Consider the following 23,536-nt stretch of genomic DNA (forward strand, 5'->3'; position numbering starts at 1 on the left):
GAATTCTTATCAGGCCAGAAATAAGGGAACCCATCTAATACTACCCAGCCCATGTCACAGGACCCAGGGTAAACCTGAAGAATAAGTTCTTATATTAATGGCCAATAATGGTAGAATTTCAGAATCAAAAGAATAACTCTTCTGGAGCAAAATTCATTAAGTATGTAAAAATTAATGAGTTCGGACTTGGCAATGATTCCTTGCATATGATACCAAAAGCAAAGGCAATAAAAGAAAAAACAGACAAATTTTACTTCATCAAAATTAAAACTTCTGTACATCAAAGGACACAACTGATAGAGTGAAAAGACATCCAAAGAATGGGAGAAAATATCTGTAAGCTATATATCTGAAAAGGAATTAATATCCAGAATATATAAAGAACTCATATAACTCAAAAACATATAACCAAACAATCCAATTATCAAATGGGCAAAGGACTTGAATAGACATTTGTCCAAAGAAATAGACTAATGGCCAACAAACACATGAAAGAATGCTCAACATCACCAACCATTAGGGAAATGCAAAGCAAAACCACAATGAGATACCACTTCATATGCATATATGACTATTATAAAAAGAAAAAACCAACACACAGAAAACAACATGTTGGCAACGATGTGGAGAAACTGAAACCCTGTTTATTGCTGGTGGAAATGTAAAATGGTATGGTCACTATGGAAAACAGCATGGCAGTTCCTCAAAAAATTAAACATATAGTTAATTACCATATGATCCAGCAATTCCACTCCTGGGTATATACACAAAAGAACTGAAAGCAGGGACTCAAACAGATATTTGTACACCTATGTTCATAGCAGCATTATTCATAATACCAAGAAGGCTGAAACAAGCCAAATATCCAACAATGGATGAATGGATAAACAAAATGTGGTATAACCACATAATGGAATATTATCCAGCCTTAAAAGGACGGAAATTCTGATATATGCTTCAATATAAATGAAACTATATTTATCCATGTGGCAAGTGACCTCTCTACTTGTCAGGCCATAGATCTGCAGAAACCTGGCAGTGGTTGCAATATCTGTGGCCTTAAGACAGGTGCTGTGGGGAAGAAGGTGGAGACCATGGTCTCTACTTCCAAAGTCACAGCTAAATAACAGGATCATCAAGCACCCTGTCTCTTAAGCTCAGGCCTGATATGGGTGAAGAGTGCTGGTTATTTTTCTGGGGAGCCTGTCCTTTATCTTTTACCTTCTGTTTACAGCATCTTTCAACACACACACACACACACACACACACACACACACACACGCACACACGCTTTTCTCTCATTTCTCTAGTCAAATATGTTCATCTGTTCTTTCACAGTGTCAGGTTTTACAAGTTAATCTACCTTGCCCAAACTGATGATCAAATATAGTTGAACCCTTTGAAGAAGATATACAAATGGACAATAAGCACATGAAAAGATGCTCAACATCATTAGCTATCAGGGAAATGCAAATCAAAGCCATGAGATACCACTTCACAACTACTAGGATGACTATAATAAAAAGACAGACAATAGGGCTTCCCTGGTGGCACAGTGGTTGGGAGTCCACCTGCCAATGTAGGGGACATGGGTTTATGCCCCGGTCCGGGAAGATCCCACATGCCGCAGAGCTGCTGGGCCTGTGAGCCACGGCCGCTGAGCATGCGCGTCCGGAGCCTGTGTTCCGCAACGGGAGAGGCCACAGCAGTGAGAGGCCCGCGTACCGAAAAAAAAAAAAAAAAAAAGACAGACAATAACAAATGTTGGCAAGAATGTGGAGAAATTAGAATCTGTGGGAATGTAAAAGGGTGCAAATACTTTGGAAAACAGTCTGGCAGTACCTCAAAAGGTTAAATGTAGGGCTTCCCTGGTGGCACAGTGGTTAAAAATCTGCCTGCCCACGCAGGGGACACGGGTTCGAGCCCTGCTCCGGGAAGATCCCACATGCCGCAGAGCAACTAAGCCCCTGCACCACAACTACTGAGCCTGCGCTCTAGAGCCCGCGAGCCACAACTACTGAAGCCCGCACGCCTAGAGCCCATGCTCCACAGCAAGAGTAGCTACCACTCTCCACAACGCGAGAAAGCCCGCGCGCAGCAACAAAGACCCAACGCAGTCAAAAATAAAAAAATAAAATTAATTTTTAAAAAGGTTAAATGTAGAATTATCATATGACCAAACGATTCCACAACTATGTATATATCCAAGAAAAATAAAAGACATGTCTACACAAAAACCTGTACATGAAAGTCCAGAGCAATACTATTCATAATAGTAAAAAAGTGGAGGGCTTCCCTGGTGGCGCAGTGGTTGAGAGTCTGCCTGCCGATGCAGGGGACACGGGTTCGTGCCCCGGTCCAGGAAGATCCCACATGCCGAGGAGCGGCTAGGCCCGTGAGCCATGGCCGCTGAGCCTGCGCGTCCGGAGCCTGTGCTCCGCAACGGGAGAGGCCACAACAGTGAGAGGCCCGCGTATCGCCAAAAAAAAAAAAAAAAAAAAAAAAAAAAGTGGAAACAACCCAAACATCTAACAACTTAGTGGTATAGCCATACAATGGAATAATATTCTTCAATTATAAATGGAATGAAGTACGGGAATTCCCTGGTGGTCCAGTGGTTAGAACTCGGCACTTTCACTGCCAGGGCCTGGATTCAATACCTGGTTGGGTAACTAAGATCCTACAAGCTGTGCTGCAGGGCCAAAACAATGGATGACGTACTGATACACACAACAACACGGATGAGCCTTGAAAACAACATTATGCCAAGTGAAAGAAGCCAGACACAGGGCTTCCCTGGTGGTGCAGTGGCTGAGAGTCCGTCTGCCGATGCAGGGGACACGGGTTCGTGCCCTGGTCCGGGAAGATCCCACGTGCCGCGGAGCGGCTGGGCCCGTGAGCCATGGCCGCTGAGCCTGCGCGTCCGGAGCCTGTGCTCCGCAACGGGAGAGACCACAGCAGTGAGAGGCCCGCATACCGCAAAAAAAAAAAAAAGAAGCCAGACACAAAGTTCACGTATTGTATGATCCCATTAACATGCAATGTCCAGAACAGGCAAATCCACTGAAACAGAAAAATTAATGGTTGCCTATGGCTGGGGCAAATGGGAAGAATGAGGAATGACTGCTAATGGGTACAGGGTTTCTTTTTGGAGTGATGAAAATGTTCTGAAATTCTGGTGGTAGTTACATAACTCTACGAATACATTAAAAATCACTGAATTATACACTTTAAATAGGTGAACTGTATGGTGTGTGACTTACATTTTAATAAAGCTGTTATTTAAAAAATAAAGGTGAACCACTCCATAAACAACTTCTTCAGAGGAAAAAAATACAGAAAATTCTCTGTCCTCTCTAGACAACAACAATGTAAATCTAAATACCCACCCTTAATAATCTGGGGACACCACAGGAAATTAGGGAGGTTAGTTAAGTTATTGCCCATGAAGTTCAAAGCCCAACCACTTCCATGGTGCTTTTTCGGTCAGTTCAGAATGACACAAGCCATATTTAGAAATGCACTCCAAAAAAATGCTTTGAAGATTTTTATTCTCAACATTCACAAGTTTAAAGTATCTATCCAGACAAGAGAAAATGTCTGATTCAGTTCTTAGTTCTCTCTCTCATTAGGGCTCTACTTTTTTGGCTCCCCTTGTGTTACCACATTAAAAAGAGTGATATGAAAAGATGCTAGTTCTCCTTCCTTTCTTCCTGTCCCTCTGGCCGTTCTTAGTTGCCTCTTTGAGCCACTCCCCATCTGACAGACCCGAAGTGCTGTGGTTCCTCAGAGCTCTATGCTGTGCCCTGTTTCTAAGATCAACATATTCTCACTGGGATGATCCCCAAATCCATCTCTCTAGCCCAGATCTTTCTCTTGTACTCCAGATCCCAAATATTCAACTACCTAATGGACAGGTCCCCAAATCAAATGTCCAAAACCAACTCTCCCCAGTCTTTCCATATTCCTTCCCTGTCTTGGTGAATGGCATCACCATTAACCTACCTGAACAAGCCAGACACCTGGAGTTATCCTCTACTCCTTACTCTTCTTTATATCCAATTAATCATTTAGTCATATCCTTTCTGCCTCCTTAACATCTTGCAAGTCTTTTTCCTTCTATTTTCACTGCCAATCCGAAGTTCAAACCTTCTTTACCTCCTGTCTGAATTACAGAGGAGCCTCCTGAGTTATCTTCTTTTTTTTTTTTTTTTTTTTTTTCGGTACGCGGGCCTCCCACTGCTGTGGCCTCTCTCGTTGCGGAGCACAGGCTCCGGACGCGCAGGCTCAGCGGCCATGGCTCACGGGCCCAGGCGCTCCGCGGCATGTGGGATCTTCCCAGACCGGGGCACGAACCCGTGTCCCCTGCATCGGCAGGCGGACTCCCAACCACTGCGCCACCAGGGAAGCCCCTGAGTTATCTTCTAAATGCCTGGACTGCTCCTCTCTGGTTGCTGTGTGATTAATCACGCCACTCTCCTGCTTAAAATCGATTATTGCTCTCCATTACCTTCCCAACTTTCTCCCAACTTCCCCCCACCTCCCTCATCCCATTTCTGCCTAGTTCTTGCTTGTGCCATCTTTCTTCTCACCATCTACACATTCAGCTCCCTCTGCATGGAAAGCTCTCCTGGCTTACTCTCACTCCTCCTGGATGTCTAACTGAGATGTCAGCTCCTCTGGGAAGCCACCTTGACAAAGACTGAGGTAGAAGCACCTCTGTGTGCAACCATAACAGCCTGTCTTTAGCCCTATCTTAGCACTGTCTTTGTTGTATTGTAACGTACTGCATCACAACTGCCAGTTTCCCCTGTGCTTCTCTGCCACCTCCAACCACCAAGATCACCGAGCTCATTCAAGATATCAGAGTGCGCCAAGCACAGATGTCTGTTGAATGATTAGTTCATCCTCAGTATTTATTTAATGGTTATTTCTATACAGCATTCACACGGTCAGTCTTGCTATCCACAGAGGCAGTAGCTAAGTGCTAGATAAAAGGTTCTGCTTTGGAAAAAAAAAAAAAAAAAAAAGCTGATGACATGACATGTTCACGCAAGTACTTCTCAACAAAACTACCATTCATTAAGTGACTACAATGTGTCAAGCATTATACCTGGAGCTTTGGATACATAATCTCATTTAATGCTCACTAGAACTGTAAAATAAAAACAACTGACATTAACTGAACGGGTACTGAGTGCCAGGCACTGTGCTATGCACCTTACATCTGTTACCTAATTTAATGCTCACAAGGATCCTGTGAGGCAGTTAAAGAGCTTGAGTGAGTTCTTCAAGTTCCTGCCACACGGGTAAGGTAGCAGTCCCCAGCAGAGCTGGGTTTGGGGCCTGGGAGTCTGCCACTAGCAGCGGAGGTCTCCATCACTGCATTATTCCACCTCCATCAATGATCTAGACCAGGAAATTCTGTTTATTACCCTTAGGAGATGGTTTCAAGCTGTAGGATTCTTGGCAGGAATTGGCAGGAAGTTGAGCTGAAGCAATGAAAAGAAAGGAAAGTGGTCTCTCTTTAGGAGATCATAGCCATATGCATTGCTAATGACCCAAATTCACCTCTCCAGTCAAGACCCCTCTCTCCTGGGACTTCAAATGTTAGTCATCCTTCCATTCCCCGGTCTTCCTCCTGCATTTACTGCCTTGGTTAAAGGCACTACCAACCCTGCACCTAAACGTAAGGTATTATCCCAGATGGTCCCTATCCTGTTCCCTTTCCTTACAATCCCTTACATTCAGTCCTGCTAATCCTGTTCACCACAGTTCATGGTTCAATCCTGTTCACCTGGTCTCACCTGGGCTATTGCAACTGCTGCATAAATGTTGGCTATTGTTACTGTTACATCCTAAATGCCTCTTGCTCTCTCCTTTATGCCAGCACTGTTCAGCTTCCAAAGAACTAGCCTTCAGGAGCAAGCATGTAAGGCCAAGAGAGAATATCTTCTATGAAGACCAAAAGCCAAGCTTCCAGATGCTCAGGTCCCAGATCTTTCAATGAAAGCATAATAGATAGACAATAGCAAAATCTAAGTAGCATGCTAAAAATGTATGAGAATGTCAGATACTGGAATAGAAACTAATAAATAGCTCCAATCCCAAGAAACCATTCTATTTTATTCCATTTCACAAAATTAGTAAGTCAGCATTCAATCTTTTAACACAGTGGCTCTCAACAAGTGAAGATGATTACACACACACACACACACACACACACACACACACAGACATCTGCCCAGGGGACATTTAGCAATGTCTGGAAACATTTTTTGGTTGTCACAACTGGGAGGGTGCTAGTGGGTAAGGCCAGGAATGTTGCTAAATATCCTGCAATGCACAGGACAACCCCCCTGTCCACCTAAAGACAAACAATTATCCACCCAAAATGTCGATAGTAGTGCTATTGAGCAACTCTGCTAAACAAGTTCCTTCTATATTCAAGTACCTAATACATAAAAAAGTTACTTCTTTCTGGGAAGATGATACAAACTTTCCCCGTAAGTTAAGCTACAACAGGTCCATTTGAGGTATCACTGGAAAAGAGGCAGGTAAATGCTAAATACCTGGTTGAAAAAACAAATGCCGTGAGTTGCGAGGAAGGCGAGCACCATAGAGGCCGAGGCCTCGTCAAAGACCTCAGAGAGCAGACGGGCTGCTCACTTCACACGCCAAGCCTGCCAGTCCAGGCCCGCCCAAATCCAGAATCACCTCTCCAGCCTTACTTGCAACAGGTCTCTTCAACCCACCTTTTGTTCCTGACACACTGTCCACCCACAACAGCTACTTCTCCACAGCGCCACTATGTTCTCTTGTTACTGCTAGAACAACCTCTCATCTACCTCACAAAAGCTCTGCCCTCCAGCTGAGCGGCACCCAATTCCCCCCAACCCCAGGCTGACAAGGACACGTGGTCATCTCAACCCAATCACCCAATCATAAGAGCGTGTTCCTACGATTCCTGAAGGAGGAGGCAGTGCAAAGTCAAAGGTGTAAAATGCTTTGAATGGCTTAGGCCCTAAGGCCTTGTCCTCTGCCACCTAACATCAGAGCTTAGCAGCAGCCAGCCAGGAGCCGCCTCACTTCCTGTAGTTGCTCAGTAAAAATAGGAAGTGGGGGGGAGAAATTCACAAAGCAGAAACAAAGGTAATCACTGCCTAGCTTCCTGAACACAAATCACTGAGCAGGGAGGGTATCATTAAAACATCAAAACGGAAAGGGAGGCATGGAGAGCCAAGGCCAGAGGAAAGGAAGTGACACTTCTGGGTCCACCAAGCCCAGACTACTTCTGTGCCCAGGAGACCGCTCCCAAAGAAAACTATGTTCAAAACTGGACACTAGTTTATATAGAAAATTTTCAAGGAACACTAACGCATTTTAATTTAAAGAATCATGCAACAATTCCTGAAACATTAAAGTTCTATCAGAGTAAAAAAATGTCAATGAAAAAGTTTTAAGGAAGTCAAGATTAAACTACATTTTTCCTAGTCAAGAAGTGGCTACTAAAACTGCTATTAAAACAAAACAAAAGGAAAATTACTAAATAACTGACTGGTTGACAAAATCTGAAGCCCATGCTTTCCTATACTGAGGTATGAAAACTCAAGTAGATAGAAAAAACCCTACTAAATAAAAATTCTATTCATAGAATTCTAAAAAATTCTAATCATAGCTGGAATCTATCATAGTTAAAATAAAGATGCTTCTACACCTGTGCCCACAGGCATGGCTCAACCCTGTAAGTCGTGCCTGAATGCTCCAGGCACCCAGGATGCAGAGGTTAACAGTGCTGACGTCAAGGAGCTTCTGGTCTAATGGAGGAACCAAGTGCTCCCATGTGGTGACTGACACCTGACTGCCCCTTGTACTGACACTTGCTCTAAAACAATTTATCATCACAAAATATGACACTCCTCTATAAAAACAAAGCAAGTTGTCATTAGCAAATTTGAAGAGCTTTTATATCTGGTAATCTACAAATAACTGATAATTTCAGTTAAGCAGAAGAAATAAATTTTCTAACCACAAAGTCAACAGAGTTGAAATTTAGTTTCAAAATAACACAGGTTAAAAACAAAATAGGCCAGGGAATTCCCTGGCGGTCCAGTGGTTAGGACTCTGTGCTTTCATTGCCAAGGGTGCCGGTTCGATTCCTGGTCAGGGAACTAAGATCCTGCAAGCTGAGCAGTGTGGCCAAAAAAAAAAAAAACCAAAAAAACAAAAACAAAACAAAAAATAACAACAAATTAAATATAAGAACTTTTGAATTTTATTTGAGAAACACTCTAAGCCAAAAAAATATTTGTTAAACAGAAATCTTCAAAAGAAAAGGAAAAAGGGGGGTGGTGGTGGTCAGAGCCTTGCCAAGAAAAGGTTTATCTACAAGCAACTACCATACACCACCAAAAGGTGAACAAAGTTGGCTCCTAAACATCTGAAAAAGTTTACTCAGGTGAAACAAAGTTTACATCTGTAAACTGAAATGGTCTCAGACCAATAAAAATTTGCATATCAGGGCCTTCCCTGGTGGTCCAGTGGTTAAGACTCCTTGCTTCCAATGCAGGGGACGTGGGTTGGATCTCTGATCAGGGAACTAAGACCCCACATGCGAGTGGCACAGCCAAAAATAATAATAATGATAATTTAAAAATTTGCATATCAAAATGCACCCAAGCACTACGAAAACGTTTGTGATAAACTGTGCTGCTGAAGGAAATTCGAGTATAAATCAAGGAGTTAGAATAACTTATTTTAAAGTAAATCATTACTTTAAAGTAAAAATCACAAAACATTGATTAATTTTTCAAATCCAATTTGTTAAAAAAAATTTTTTAATCTACACCTATTAAAAACCTGCAGTTTATTTTTTATTTATTTATTTTTGCAGTTTATTACAGCATGATAAGGCCTTGATCTACTCAGCTCTGTTTAAGCCTAGTTTTAACTCAATTATCCAAAAAGTTTCCAAACTTGTAAAAAAAGCATGTTGAACTAGTGAAAACTAATGTATCCATTAGAAAGTTATTTAAGAACTCAAAAGTTGTATAGTGTTACTCATTCTTAACAACTTGCACTGTGGAACCTATCCAAAACTAACCTCAAATGGGGAAAAACAAGTATTTATCAAGAAGCTTATATACAAACAGGTAAATCAAAACATAATATGGAAATTATTTCTCTTACTACAGAGAGGAACTATATAAACTTTAGATAAATACACTTCAGATTCAGGACCATTTCTGAAAATTTAAGGTACCCATGAAAAATTTCATCAGTGGATATTATAGAAGCTCCTTCCTCCAGGCTGGGAACACTGACTCCAATTTTGCACACCCAGCAAGCCTTTCCATCTCTCAAAAAGAACAGCAAATCCGAGTTACAGCTAGGGAGCTCATTCTTCTCCACAAACATTTCAGCAGGTCAAATATTTAGCAATGAGGACATTCAAGGAGCCTCCTGCCCATCTCACCCCTACCTCCCACCGCTTCCTGAGGCAGGGAAGACAGCCCTAGAGAGCAGGCCTGCAGTGGCTCATGTTCCTACCTCGTGGGTAAGATGAAATCTCTCAATGCTGAGAGGTTATGCAGTAGTTATGGGTATGGGTTTGGGAGACAGATTGACCCTAGATATGAAATCCTGCTCTCAGTAACCATCAGTCGAATGAACGGCACTTAATCACTCTATGACCTCAGGCAAGTTACCTGAACTCTTGTGCCTCAGTTTCTTCAGTACTGCGGTGAGGATTAAATCCATAAAGGACAGCACTCAATAAATGGAACTACTGCTCTGAAACAGGCCAGGAACCAGTCAGAAGGCGGCATTTTATCTTTTTTAAAAATTCTTCATTCTGGCCTACTAGCAGTAAAAATACTAACTCCCTCTCCCCACCCCCACCCCAAATACCACACAGTTACAACAACTTTCAAAAATATTTCTTACCTTCTTGCAGCCCTGGCCCCAACTCCCAAAGTCCTGGCAACAAACTAAAAGGAGTGCTGCCCTGTGTTCTCAAGACGGGAAGGAGGTCATGGCTCCTCCCATTTCCCTGCCTACCACTCCCTCTTGCAGCCCCAAACTAGAAAAAGAACACGGACAGTGCTAAGGAATGAATCACCTTGCTTTACAAAGCACATTACAAAGTGACTTAAGGACAAGGACAGGCACGGTACATCCTTTCCTACCTGGAGACCCAGAGACAAGACAGGTCCTTGTGAGCTGGTGAGAGGAACCACTTTCACCTCTCCCTCCCTAGGTTACCAGCCTACAGCACTCAAGTCTGGGAGCCAAGCCAGCCTTCCTCTACCTGTTCTCAGGCACATATATCCCCCTCTGGGACCTGGGAGTGGGGTAGGGGAAGACTCAGGTATTCCCAGGTTCCCCAGTCATACGACCATCTCACTAGCACCTAATCCCAAAATCATTTTCAATAAGAAAATTTGATTTTTTTTAGGTAATATCTAGCTCTAATTCCACACTCAAAAACTTTCACATTATGATTCTTTGCAACTACCAATCTGGAAAAGCACGTATCTGACAGTGGCCTAGACACAGGAATATAGTCAAAATGGCTTAAAAAAAAAAGCAATCCCATCTAGGAATGAACCCAGAAATAGATTCAGTAAATGTAGAGGCCTGCATCCAGGATGCCCACTGGCAGCACTGACTATAAGCACCAACCTGCAAGTAACCCACATGGCCTATATGAAGGGGTTCATTAAAAAAATTACACAAGGGGCTTCCCTGGTGGCGCAGTGGTTGAGAGTCTGCCTGCCGATGCAGGGGACACAGGTTCGTGCCCCGGTCCGGGAAGATCCCACATGCCGCGGAGTGGCTAGGCCCATGAGCCATGGCCGCTGAGCCTGCGCCATCCAGAGCCTATGCTCTGCAACGGGAGAGGCCACAACAGTGAGAGGCCCGCGTACGGCAAAACAAAAACAAAAACAAAAACAAAAACACACACAAAATAAAGAAAAAAAAATTACACAGGAACATCTCACAATCACTTGAAAGTTCAAGGTAGAGCTAGCACATTTCATCAAGCCTAAACTCTCATCGCTATAAATCCCATCATTTTATATATGCTAAGAAAAACTCTGCCGGCTAACAATGACCTGCCATGGCACGACATATTCCACTTTCAGGCTCCCTCAAGGCGCTTTCCCGTCTCATTTCTCTGCCTCAGTCCATCTGGGACACACATCACACCTGGAACAAGCCTCTTTGCATCCTTTTCTCTCCTTTCACTTTTTCTAGAAGTTACCCATATTTAAGATCCACTGTTTCGATGACACCATCTTAGGCCCCTTTAGTTCCTATGGAGCCTTTCCTGAGCTCCTGCAGCCTCCACTGCCATTACTCATCATTAGCTCTGTGTGTCTTCCCTTTCCAGATGAATTGTAAGCACACAGAGAGATTGGACACATCTTCACATTCACTTTGGTGTAAAACACAGGGCCATAACACTACCACCACCAACAAAAACCCACACCTGTCAGGAACTGTTCTAAGGACTTCACAAATATTAACTCCCTTAAGCCTCACTATAACCCCAGGAGGCAGGTACTGTTACTTCACCCATTTTCAGACAGGGTAAATTGAGGTAAAGAGAGGCTATATGATTTAGAGGTTAGTGACTAGTTAAGTGGTAGAGGCAGGACTTGAGCCCAAGCAGTCTGGATATAGTCCTTGCCCTTAAAACTCTATGCTACATTCCCTCTCTAAGTGACTGCTATGTATATAGCAGACATTTAGATTTTAATTCCTATTACTTTTTCATTGAAAATACACATACACAGTGGAAAAAATTCGTATTGTACAAAAGAGTATGCAAGAAAAAGCCAGGTCAGTCTAACAGCCTAGATTTCTGGGGCCTCATCCCAAAGGCAATCACTCTTTCTTTTCTATCATTCGAGAATTGTTTTTCTGCACTTAGAAACCTATTTCATGTGTATCCCCCCTCTCTTTCTTTTTTTACACAAATGGGCACATATACACATTGTCTTGCATCTTGCCTTTTTCACTGAAATGATATTTCTCTGAGTTTGATGCATATCTGCACCTATGCTGCTTTTATTCAGTTGTAAGACACATATTTTCACACTTTAAAGATGATTTCATGAAGTCAGAGAATCTTGGTGGGTTTGGACTTCATCAGGAAACAGAAGTCACAAAAGGCTTTTAAACGTACAGCAGATGTCAAGGGTTAGCCCTGTAGCAATGTGCAGGCTGAATCGAGGAGACATCCAACATGTCATTTCTCTTATAATAGTAAATAGCTACATCAGAGGGTTGTTATGAGGACCAAACAAGGTATTATACACAAAGCACTTCACACCAAACCTGGCTAGCACAGTGAGTCGAAGGGATGAACATAGCACCTGACACACTGTTATGCCCAATAAGTTAGAGACTGTTATTAATTATACCTTCAAAAGCTGGCCCCACTTTCCAATCTCATTTCCCTCTACTCCCCTATTCATATCTATCCACCCTTCAGCCTAAATCTCCTGCAACTCACATACCTCAAACTTGCTCAGCTCTATACCTTTACAGCCGTCGTGGCCCTCCCTAAAAGTCCTCTCCCCTTCCTGTGGTGCTGGACTCACCAATTCCCACAGTACTCAGCTCAAGCACAGCCTTCACCTGACAGTCTTCCCTAACAACTGCAGCTGGATTCTCTGAACAAGCAGTTTGGGAAGAGCCTATCTGTCATGACTTCCCACCTTCTGGTTCTCAGCTCTGGTTCCCAGTGCACCCAGGAGCAAGTAGGTTCAGGGGGACTGATTCAGGCTATCTAAGCTCAAAAGATGAATGATGTATTAACCAGAAGGCCAGTCACAAAGTTTATAAATAATGATGAGAGCTAACACCTACTGAGCTCTTACCGGGGGCCAGGCAGCGAAGAGGAAGGTGCTACTACTATCCCCATTCCTCGGATGGGGAACCAGAGAGGTTAGCCAGCAACTCAAGTCCAGGATCTGACCCAGGAGTCTGGATGCAGACCACTCTCAACAGGAAATCTCCATGTGAAACCATGTTCTAATCAAAGGGCATTAGGATCATGGAAGCAAAGCAAAGGAAAGATTCTCTCCACCAGAGGCATCAACAGAGATGCACCCATCTGTCTGGAAGAGCAAAGGCCCAGTGGAGGACTGCACAGAGCTCCTCTGGCCCAGGTCCCCAGAAGGTACTACAGACACATCACCCAATTCTTCTCTTGGACCCACCACCCCAATTTCCATAGACATCATCCCAACCCTCTCCTTCTAGAATCAAAATCTTTCTTCTGAGGATATAAAATTAAGCATCTGGCCACAAACACATTCCAATCATGCCTTCCTAGGGTTATAGCTGGGTCATTTTGGTTGAACTTAAAAGTTTTCCCTGAAATTCTCAAAACTACATTTACAAAATGTCTCTTGGCTTATATCTATTCTACAGATAGCTGATTTGACATTTATTCTGATTTCATTCTCAGATGATCATTGATTCATTCAACAAATACTTAATTGTTCCCCAAACACTGCGTTCTAGGCCCTGGAGATAGCAGCAGTGAACAAGACAGGCAAGATCTCTAAAACCTGTCTCCTGCTTCTAGGCACTTATGATACTTGATGGCAACTGCTTATTTGGTTTTCTTTCCTAGGCTGTGCCTTCCAGCTCTGTATTCCAATCCTCCAGTACAGTAACTGGCCTATACTGTAAATACTGCAGAAATGTGAGATAACTAAATTCATGACTAAATTCATTGGGTCTCATTTTTCTAATCCAGGGTGGGATCAAATTATGTTTGAAGTCCCTCAGAGCAAAGGTACAAGTTTAAATCAAATTGTAGGAATAGAAAGCAAATGGCAATAGAACCCAAATCAAGAAGGAAGAAGAGGGAATTCCCTGGCGGTCCAGTGGTTAAGACTCCTCGCTTCCACTGCAGGGGGCGGGGGTTCAATCCCTGGTTGGGGAACTAAGATCCTGCATGCCACGTGGCACAGCCAAAAAAAAAAAAGAAGGAAGAAGAGTTGTGGTAAGTCAGCTGGTAAGAACTTTAGAGTCATGAAGGACAGGCCACCTTGGGAAGCAATGAAGGGCTTCATAACCTGCAGAAAGTATGGCCTCAGAAACATGTCCAGGGGTCAGTTAGAGGAAGAGAAAGAAATTACTTGCATCAAAGTCTGAGCTGGGGTCACCGACTGGAAAGAGGATGAGAGGGTGAAATGGGTCTCTACCTAGAAGTCACATGCTGGACAAGTGGGAAGGAGCATGCATTGGGGGAAAGAGGTAGAGATATTAAGCTGGGCCTTAGAAAATGCTTCCAGGCAGATGTGGGAAGAAGAGAAGCAGCAAAGACAAGTGAAAAAGCACAGTCACAAAGTTAAGCTAATGATCACAATAGCTTAAGTCAAGAAGGCCAACCAAGAGGAGATGCACAACAGCAAGAAAGTGTGGCTCACCATGCCAAATGCTTATGGTCAAGGTCAAGGGAAATGAGAAAGCAGCAGCCACGGCATCTATCAATCAGAGGACTCTCAGGAGGACAGTTTCATTATGGATAAAGACATTTGAAGCACAACCCCTGAAACATTCAGGCTCTTGGTGAACTTAGAACTAAGAGAAAATGGCATCCTGCTTTTTCTGTAACTCCAAAAAAGCAATTCCTTATTCAAACCAACATTCTCTCTCCACCTTGGAAGGTCATCATTTTCCACTAAGCAGAAAGTCACAGGAGGGAAAAGGAAAGAGTGGACACTCAACTCATGTGATGCCCCAGTCCACTAACTCTCAGAAACAATCATTTTCCTATAGACTTGTTAGACCCGCTTGACAAAAAGCTGCTGGTGTATTAGGCTTCGGGTTTTCAACAGAATAAACACTTAGTAAAATTTTCAGCAGAATCATGTGCAACTTGTTTAAAAATTTTTAAAGAGGATGCTTAAAACATGTTGTCTTCCAAAAATCCAGAGATAATTTTAGATTGAAAAATCTAGGCTTGCCAAGGGAATCTGAGAACTTTTCTATCTTGGTCTCCAATGCTAACCTACGTATTCGTGTGCAAAAATAGAGGAAGATTAGAATCTCAAATGCCAGACTGAAAAGTTGCCACAACAAACCTGAACTCTTCATATGGAGTTTGTTATCTTGTCAGCAAGACAGCAAATGAAACAGCAATAACTAAACTTTTTTTTACTTCAAGAGAAAAAAGTCTCAAACATGAAATACATCCTGGACTTGCAAAGGAAAATGATTTTTAAAAAAGATATTGTGAATGGAATTATAAAACAGCATACACAAAATCTAAATATCAAATCTGTAAGTAGTCCTTTACAAACACAAACTTAGAACTTTAGGTCTAAAATATGATAAAACAGCAATTACAGTTTTTTCAGTAAAGTTGGGAAATTAACCTATTTGGAAAATAACTTCATATCTTCAACCAAAACCAAATTTTAAGTAAATTTAAAACAGCTAAAAGTAAAAATAAAACCATGAAATGAGAAACAAATATGGATGGATGTTATGAATATTGGGATGGAGCATAATTTTTGAAGTGTCAACAAAGGAAAAATACTACTATGTATTTTTTAAATGAATGTTACCTTTGACCTCATTTGTAAATTTAACCCAAAACAACAATCAGACAAATCCTTTGGGCAGAACTGTCTATCTTGTGACGAATTAGAAACAATCTACATGTTAACTTGGTATATGTTGGCTTGGTTAACTTATGATATACAATGGTACATTATGAAGTCCATAGAAGTGATAATATCTGTATTTATTGATATCACCAAAATGTTACCAATGGCTCTCACTGAGCGGTAGGTTGGTGGATGACTGTCACTTTAAAAAGTATTGTCACAACACTTTTTGTGCTGTCTTGAATGTGAAGAAAGGAGAATGAGTTGCTTTTATAATGGGGGCAAGGAGCGGAAACAAGCTATTTTCAAATTAACCCCCCCCCCAAGCTGAGTATTTATCTGGCAAAATTTGTGAGGAGAATAAACAAAATTCTTATCATGCCAACCAGGCATGCTTCTTTCCTCGCACCGCGCGGAGCAGGAAGACACACCCCTGACACTACGCTCGCCCCTCAGCCGTGGGTCCTTCATCCTCAGCCCCGGCCCTCCGGCGGTCCCCGCGGAACCTCCCCTGGCCCGACTGCGCCAGCGGGCTCAGCGGGGCCGGAAAATCGTGTTCCTCGGGGCCCGGCCCGGCGGGGAAGGTGCGCGCAGCCGACCGGCAGCCGCGGGGCGGCGTGAGGGCCGCGTCCCTAGGCAGTCCCGGTAGACCCCGGGACCCACAGGCCGCCGTCCCTCCGCTAACTGCTCGGCGGGCTTCCGGGAGCGGGTCCCGGCGCCAGCCCGACCTCCCCGGCTCCGGCGGCCCGAGGAGCGCCCCCCGCCCTTCCTGCCCCGCGTCCGCGGGGTCCCCGCCGCGCCCCCGGTCTCAGGCACGAGCCAGGAGGCCCCTCCAGGCTTCCGTCCGGTCAGCCAGCGCTCCCAGAGCCCGGCGTCCTCCACAGCGGACGGGCAAGGGGCGGGAGCCGACGGCCCTGAGCCCTGCGGCCCCAAGCGGAGCGGCGCCCCGCGAGCTCGTCCAGTCGCCAGCCCCGGCCGCGGCCCACCACCCACCCACCACCCCCTGAGCCCGCCCGCCTGCGCCAGGCAGCACTTGCTCGCGCCCGCTCCTCACCTGCGACGCGCCCCGGCCCCCAGCTCACCGCCCGAACCGGCTGTGTACACCGGAAGTGACGTCTCCGGGCAGGCCCCGCCCCCGCCCCAGGCGGACGCCGGGTGGCTGCAGACCAAGCGGCTAGGAGCGGTCCCCAACCATTCCCTGCGCGAGCGGGGCGGGGAGGGCCCTGCGCCCCCTTGCCTAGGGACGGAGGACCTCCAAATGGGACAGCCAGGGCGGGGGTTGAGGACCGGTGGCCAGAGTCCGCAGGGCCACCCTGGTTCTCCACTGTGACTTAGCCTCCGGGCGGGAGGGGTCAGCTGTGTCCTCACAGACTTACTATGAAAATTAATTACTGAAGAATTGAGCACTTACTAGATGCCAGGTCCTCGCAGGAGCTGTAGGAAGTGGATAATGCCCTCTCCCTCATACGTTTATTCTCTAGTGGTGGAAACAATCATTGTTATAAATGCGCTTGATGGTATAGTGCCAACTGCGACAAGCGGTAGGAGGGGAAAGTGGAAGAGGGAGGGAGAGCGTCCCTTGACCTAGTGAAGGAGGGTTATCAGGGAATTCTTCGCTCAGGAAAAGAGCAGGAGTTGAGGTCCTAAGAGGGAGAGGAGTGGGGAAAAGAAAAAGTTGAAGAAGCAGGGAGGAAAGGACATTATGGCAGAAGTAACAGCAGGTGTCTTTGGTGGCTTTGTGTTCAAGAAACGAAGGTAGTGAGAAAGTCTTACCTGAGAGCAAGGGGTGATTTTACCATACTTGTGGGTTTAAAGGGATTACTTGGGCTACATTGTGGAGAAGGACTAGAGAGGAGAGGCAAGAGTGGATGTAGACTTGTATGCCCATGTTCATAGCAGCATTACGCATAAAAGTCAAAAAGGTGGAAGCAACCCAAGTGTCCATCGATATATGAATGGATAAACAAAATGTGGTATATCCATACAAAGGAATATATTCAGCCTTAAAAAGGAAGGGAATTCTGACACATGCTACAAATGGATGAACCGTGAAGACATTACACTAAGTGAAAGAAGCCAGTCACAGAAAGATATATTCTATAATTCCACTTATATGAAGTACCTAGAGTAGTCAAGTTCACAGAGACAAAGTAGAATGGTAGTTTCCAGGGACTGGGAGGAGGGGCGCATGGGGAGTTTGTAATTAATGGGTACAGAATTTTGGGTTGGAAAGATGAAAAAGTTCTGGAGATGGATGTGGTGATGATTGCACAACAATGTGAATGTACTTAATGCCACAAAACTGTACACTTAAACATGGTTAAAATGGGGGACTTCCCTGGTGGCGCAGTGGTTAAGAATCCGCCTGCCAATGCAGGGGACACGGGTTTGAGCCCTGGTCCGGGAAGATCCCACATGCCATGGAGCAACTAAGCCCGTGGGCCACGACTACTGAGCCTGCGCTCTAGAGCCCGTGCACCACAACTACTGAAGCCTGTGTGCCTAGAGCCTGTGCTCTGCAACGAGAGAAGCCACCACGATGAGAAGACCACGCACCACAACGAAGAGTAACCCCTGCTTGCCGCAACTAGAGAAAGCCCCCGAGCAGCAATGAGGACCTAATGCTGCCAAAAAAAGAAATTGGTTAAAACGGTAAATTTTATGTATATTTTACCATGATAGATAGATGGATGGATAGATGGTATGTAGATGGATGTAGAGATTGGTTAGTAGTCTATTTCAGTTGTCCAAGCAAAAGATGATCCTGATGTAAACCAGGACCTCCACATTTTTTTGTTCTTGAACATCTATCAGGAAAAATGTTTGAATATCGTCCATATTTATTTTACTTATAAATTATATGCACTACACTACTAATATACTATTTACATAATGGAACATACATTAAAAGAATTTAAAAAGATAAGTCTTAAATTCTAATATTTTCTTCCTCTACCCCAATAGATTGCCTTCTTACATTAGTAGCTGTGTGAATCTCATTTTGAAAGCCATTCACAGACTATGGTAGTGGCAGTGGGGAATAAAGTCAGTGGTTGAACTAGACATGGAGGGTTGGAAAGAGGAGGGAATCCTAAATCTCTCCTGGGTCTCTGGGATGAGCCATTGGAGTGGTGACACACAGTGCTGGGAAGCTCCTGAAGACCACATTTGGAAGGGAGGAAGACAGGAAGAAGGCCATGAGTGCCGTTGTGAACATGACATCAAAGAAGAGGCACCGAGTAGGCAGTTGGGGCTGGAGGTCTGGAGCTTGGGCTTAGGGGGCTGTTGAAGCTGTCACTGGGAGATGTCACTGGGGCTTAGGGGGCTGTTGAAGATGTCACTGGGGCTTAGGGGGCTGTTGAAGCTGTGGGTAGGAGCTGAAGGTGGGTGTAGATTGAGGGAAGACTTTTTTGTGGTTGGTTTTTTAAGGTGGAAGAAACTTAAACATGTTTCAGTGTCAGAGAGGAAGATCCAGTTGACAAAAAGAGACTGAATATACAGGAGAAAGATGATGTGATTCATCTTGTGAGGTTCTGAAAAGGCTGGAGGGGATCTAAAATGCTTGGCCATGGGTTTACCTGAGGCTGCAGTAAAGAGTGAGGGGAACTTGCAGACAGAGGTGTGAGGAGAGTGAGAAAGGTCTGAATGCGGAAAGGAAAAATGTGGTAGAATTTCCAAATTGTACTGAGGATCTATTTCAGGTCGATAGAGCCTTCTCTCATATTAACTGCCTTGCCCCAGCAGCTTTCAGGTAAAAGTAAGAAGATGGAGAAAGGCTTCACCTGGGGGTTGAATAACAGAGAGAGGGGTGAGTGTTACTGACATAACAAGCTGTGGAACCCAAGCTACAGGAGAAGGGATGTGACGTGGAAGAGGACAGCTGGGTTGGAGGAAGTGTCCCCGGGTACTGGTGTCATCGTACCTATGTAGGCTGGAAAAGGGATCAGAGATGATGGTGCCCGGCTTCTGAGTGGGCCAAGTGTGGCTCCTGCAGTCTCAGGACAAGCCCATCTCTTCTTTTCTTTTTGGCATGCGGGATCTTGGTTCCCTGACCAGGGATCGAACCCGCCGCCCCTGAAGTGGAAGCACCAAGTCTTAGCCACTGGACCACCAGGGAAGTCCCAGGACAAGCCTATCTCTTGTTCGGAGGTTCTCCTAGCTCCTAATACAGGGCCCTCCAAGCCTCTAGTGGCCATGCCTAGAGGTACCTGATAAACACTGGATGGGGGCTTTAAAAGGGCCCCCTGGCAGGCTCTGACCTGCACACTCAACCACCGTTGCTCACTTCACTCCAAGCTTCATGGTCCCAGAGTAATGTGCTGGAAACCACTCATGCCTGGCACCATCTGGGCCCTTCTCTAGACTTCAGTCCAGGACCAGGAGGTTCCAGAGACCTATTCAGCCATGCATACAGTTTGTTTTTTTTTTTTTAATTTTTTTGACCGTGCTGCGTGGCATGAGGGATCTTAGTTCCCTGACCAGGGATTGAACCCGCACCCCCTGCACTGACAGCGCGGATTCTTAACCCCTGCACCGCCAGGGAAGTCCCATGTGCGCTTCCTATTGGAACTCAGTATGGACATTGCCAACCTTGGGGCCCCTTTGGTGGCGTCTGTGGTGCTCTGAGCACCAGGCTGTCTTGGACCTCTCAGACTTACCTGAGGACATCTTGTATTGTGGATAAATCAAGTCTGGTTTGTGAGCACATCTATAACTATCATACCCACCTCCTAGAGCTTTGAACTATTTTCGTTCATCAAACGCACATACATATGGAGAGGAAAGGAAAAAACATCCATGTACCCACCACACAGGTTTGAGACATTTGTCACTTCATATCACCTCTTTATTCCAAGCTCCCTTACACCAGAGTGCCCAAAAAGAGGATGGAGCCCACAGGTCTAGAGGTGGAGGCTGGACCTTCCTGGAGCCCCCATGTCCTCAGGTACAGAAGCTTTGATTCAGCTCTGCAGAGAGGTCTACGGTTAGAGACTCAGCATGCACAGGGGGATGGGATGGTGCCTCAGAGACCACCAGACAGACACCTCAACTTGCCCCTCAGGAAGCCAAGAAGGCCCAGGCCAGGAAACAAAGGCCTCTCCCTGAATCCACCTGCCCTCCTGTGTATTGTTTAAAGGCAAAGTTGGAGCCAGACCCCATGGAAGCGATGGGAGCCTCGGAGGTTGTTCTCTGGCAGGAGTGAGCAGAACAGGGTTTCAGGAGCTCCTCAGTGACCCAAGAGCACTGTGTTAGTGAGATGGGCCAGAGGTGCACCTTGGCCTTGACCTGAGGTGCCTCCCCTTGTCGAGAAAAACAAAGCTGGTTTTCTACGTCTAGCTTTTATGAGGGTTTCACATTCCTAACATCAGCAGAGCTGCAGAATAGGAGCATCCCACAGAGAGGGGCTCATAAGGGATTAGAGAAATGATTTTCTTAAACAGCCGAAGTTATTACTGTTGGCTTGTGTGCTCTTTATGCAGTCAAAGCCAGGGCTTCCAGGCTGGGCTTTTACCTGTTGGCTTTAGTGGGCATGTCTGAAAGAAGAGCGTTCAGGGAAGAGGTTTTCACAGCCAGCTGAGTGTTCTTGGTGGTGATGGTCGTGGGGAGGGGGTGGGCAGGGGCAACGGGGTTGAGTTTGGAGAGTAACTTTTCTCCTTTACCTTACTGGTCTCGCTTGGGCAGAATGTGAAAGCTGCAAGATGGGCTGTGAGCGTCAGGAAGGGTAGCTGCATTCCAGAATCCACAGGATTTGGGAGCCAGTCTGGAGAGGGCTGGCCAGACATTCCGGGCACAGAGCAACTGGCTGGCTGCTGAGTACGGAGAGACCTGGGGCAAGGCCAGTCTAGTCTATTGGGTGGTGAGCCCCAGGTGAGGGCAGCATGGGTCATGTGCCAAAGGGGAAACTTCTGCCCCAGTGTCCAGGTCGTCTCCCTGAGGAAGTCGCTCCTCACCCCTCCCTTTCCCCGTAACCATTTGAGCATCCTGTTGTTCTTTCTCCATTTCCACCCTCCACTGGCTGGAAATGGCTGTGCTGTGGCCAAGAAGCCCTTGCCAGGCTGAGCCGTCTGCTTCTGTCTCACCCCCACCTCTCAGATCCCAGGTTGCCTTTGACCCTTCTGAGGGTCTGGGGCTGGCCAGGGGCCTGGGAGATCCCTGATGGGTGGGCTGGACCCCAGGATTCCAGGCCCCTTCCCCTGCAACCAGGACAGGATGCCTGGTACCACCTTAGGGAACATGTAAGATACGTGCAGGCAGGGGGAGCTGCTGGGGGACTCCCTGAGGGCTCTCCAGGGTGAGGTGAAGCAGAAGGCGCTGGATGTGTGTGGGGTGGGGGAGGGGGAGCTGCTGGATGCAGTAGGGACCGCCCTAGAGGCTGTGCATACCACAGTTATCAGCTGTGAAGGTCTGCACGACGGAGATGGATATTTTCCAGGACTCACACACTGTCAGGGATCCAAGGACTTATGACCAGGAAAGGAAAGAAAGGTGTACTGGGGAGGGAACCAGGCAAGGTTCTGGTGCTGGTGGAGCCAGAAGGGCTGCACAGCTTGAGGTCAAGTTATCCTGAAAACCAGAGGGAGCTCCAGTCCATTCTATAGCTGACAGACAGCCAAGGTCCGGCTCTCCTCAGGTTCCAGCATGTCGACCTGGTGATGGGCACCACCCTAGCTCAGAAGGTCTATGCTGTGGTCTTGGTCCAGAAAGAGGTGTCTCCCAAGAACTGCGGGAGGGTAGTTTGCAGAGTTGATTCTGTGGCCTTGTAAAGAGTTCAAACTTGAACACTTGGAGTTCTGAACAATTAAATTTATGAGCATCCCCTCAGATTTGTAAATCTACAAGGGGGCCAAGACGGAGGGGCATGAGTCCCCCAGATGGGTCCATCTCGCTGAAGAAACCAGAACTCTGTCCCCTTTCCTGAATGTGGGTGGACTCTCCTTTTGGTTATCAAAATGTAATAACCCCAACTCATTGTCACTGAAACAAGAGCGGATTTATTAGCCCAAACAAAAAGAGCACTGTAGCCACTAGAATGGCTGTCCTTGGCAGCAGTCCTGATGCCTGGGAGTAACTTACAGACTGCCACCCTGTAGCTTGTCTGCTCCCGCTAGGCTCAGTGGGAAGGAGCGCCTCAGGGGCTGTGTTGTTTCTTCCGTTTCTTCAACACATCATGTCAGAGTCCTCCGACCCGACGACTTTGAACTTGTTTAGGCCTCCAGAGACTTTTACACGTGGTTGCCCCTAGTTGCGGTTCATTTAGGGCATCTCAATTGGGTCTTCAATTTGTAGCAAGCAGGGACAGTAAAGCTGCCACTGGTTGAGTTTCCGGTGTCAATGTTGACTTGACAACCTTGAGCACTGGTCACAGAGCCTGGACTCCCTCCCAAGAGATCTGGGATACTCAGCTCATGTTATTTATTTATTTATTTGGTTACATCAGGTCTTAGTTGCAGCAGGCGGGCTACTTAGTTGAGGCTCTCCGGCTCCTTAGTTGTGGCATGCAAACTCTTAGTTGTGGCATGCATGTGGGATCTAGTTCCCGGACCAGGGATTGAACCTGGGCCCCCTGCATTGGGAGCACAGAGTCTCAACCATTGCACCACCGGGGAAGTCCCCTCAGCTCATGTTTGTTGTAGGTGCTGGATGGTAGGACCACACAGATCAGACTCCTGTTCTCAGACAGCTGGCTGCCTCCCATGTGGAATTTGGGGCACCCGGTGTTCCAGCCAGGTAGGAGAGCAGTGTGTGTGAGTGGTGAACAGTGAAAGGGGTTTCTCCCCACTCACTCCACAGGGAGAAATGGGCTCGGGGCCCAGACCTCTAGTTTTCTCACTGCTCAGCAATGTTGTGCCTAACCTTAACCCTAAGCCACACAGCAGCCAAATATTCATGCTTTCCAT

At 45.8% G+C, this 23,536-nt stretch overlaps 1 protein-coding gene across 7 annotated transcripts in view; it reads right to left on the reverse strand.

Moving 5' to 3' along the window:
- Nucleotides 1-16,743, reverse strand: part of GARRE1 (granule associated Rac and RHOG effector 1) — an 82,154-nt gene extending 65,411 nt beyond the window's left edge. For 4 of the 7 annotated variants that reach the window (XM_082677096.1, XM_082677092.1, XM_082677097.1 and 1 more), the window contains exon 1: nucleotides 16,693-16,743. The gene's annotated coding sequence lies outside the window, so the exon portion shown is untranslated. Of the gene's footprint in view, nucleotides 1-9,945; nucleotides 9,980-16,692 lie in introns of those variants that run through there. The other 3 variants (XM_082677095.1, XM_082677093.1, XM_082677094.1) reach the window with 3 other exon arrangements.
- Between the last annotated feature and the right edge of the window lie 6,793 nt (nucleotides 16,744-23,536).

This window comes from Grampus griseus, assembly GCF_964374135.1.
Source record: "Grampus griseus genome assembly, chromosome: 19".
Lineage (NCBI taxonomy): Eukaryota > Metazoa > Chordata > Mammalia > Artiodactyla > Delphinidae > Grampus > Grampus griseus.